This window comes from Brassica oleracea, chromosome C3 (assembly GCF_000695525.1).
Source record: "Brassica oleracea var. oleracea cultivar TO1000 chromosome C3, BOL, whole genome shotgun sequence".
Classification (NCBI taxonomy): Eukaryota; Viridiplantae; Streptophyta; class Magnoliopsida; order Brassicales; family Brassicaceae; genus Brassica; species Brassica oleracea.
This window is the reverse complement of record NC_027750.1, coordinates 49,518,126-49,519,919: the sequence shown is the minus strand read 5'-3', so window position 1 is coordinate 49,519,919 and position 1,794 is coordinate 49,518,126.

The window sequence follows — 1,794 nt, the reverse complement described above, 5'->3', positions numbered from 1 at the left end:
AAACTCAACCAAAGTAAAAATTAAAATGAAAAAATTGAAAGCTAAATAAGGTCAATCTAGTTAGTGACAATATTATACGGGAAATTACTAAAAATACCACATTCTTAATACCACTTTTATTCTCACTTTTAAAAAGAAAAAACACTTATAATCCTAAGGTTAACTAATCTAGACTAAGAGTTTAGAATTGAGGGGGTGGGGTAGGTTTTAGGAATATGGAATTTAGGATTCTAATAAATATATAAATAAATAATTATCTTTTAAAAAAAAAATTTATGTTAACTAAATATAGTTAACTCATATAAGTTAACATAAATATATATATGTTAACTAATATCGAGCTTCATAAACTTCGTTATTCATTTAAGGACTTTGAATCATATGGCCAAGATTAACCAAGCAACCATCATCATAGCTGAAACTAATAGAAATAATACAAATTAGTATATTACATTTTCTTCAACTAATTAGAGTGTTAACTAATAAAATAATCATCCAAATTTTTTTATTAGAATTTAGTTCAGAAGATGCTGATAAAACAATTACACCTGGATATCTCTTGATAAAAGACTTTCATGATAATAACAGTATTATCACATTTCACAGCGCAATATATATCTTCAAATAGTTCTACTTGTTCGGCTCAAAATGTTGCTTGTATTTCAATTTTACTATATAGAATAGAGTTTTTGTAGAAAAAAAAGAAAGAAAAACTGAAATTGCTTAATGGAATTGGACTAATAATTCATAGAGAAAAAGTGCTACAGTCATTTATAAAAAAATATCTCCTTAACAATTAAGTTAGAGTAACTATTTGAACATCAGCTTTTTCATATTATTGATATACCAATTACATATATGTAACAAAAAAAGTTATATATATATATAAATGCATGAATATTATCATCTAATCAATAGTTTCTTGTATCTTTAAGTTGAGCAAAATCTTTATAGTTGAAATCAAATTTTTTTCAAAGAGTATTTGAGATAATGGTTATTTCACAAATATGCAGTTCTTGTTCTCTCAATCACTCTTATCTGAATTTATGATCGGAGATTTTATAGTTCTTACTGCAATCTTGAACATTATAAATAGAAGATGTCGATAATAATTCCTTCACATAGTTCGTCTCCAAGCTTTTCAAGAAGAGAATGATGCACACAACCCTGATTGTATTTTCCTATATAATAAAAATCAATTTGAATAAAAATTTATAAAAGATTTTTTTAAAAATTACCTTTAATAAGTACGAGATATTCTTTCCTATAAGTTCATTATTCTTTTTTCAAATTTCTTATCTTTTAATATTTTTAACTGATTTAGTGTTAAATAACCTTCTCAATTCATTGTTTCCTTGATAATGCATGATAGCAAATTAAATAACAATTTCAGTTAGAAAATAGTAAATATATTTTTTTCAAACATAGTCTTATTGTAAGAAGTGTCTAGTTAACCTTTTGACTAAACCCTGATGACAATCAAAATCATAACAATTGTTGTTGATTTTAAAATTATTATCTAACTCGCATAACCATAATAAACCGTTTATACTGCATTGATCAATCGTTGTTGACGTAACATAATAAATTGATGTTGACATTAACTTACTATGACAGAATAACCAATTTTATATCGTCTATAGGAACTAAAACACATAATTGTGCCAATAACTTACGTACAACAATATCATATTTTACGATAATTATAAAGTTATATAATAAAAAAACGTACCTAATGTTTTTCTTGTATGAGAGAGTTTCTGATTTTAATCAATTATGTTTGGTGACAAAATA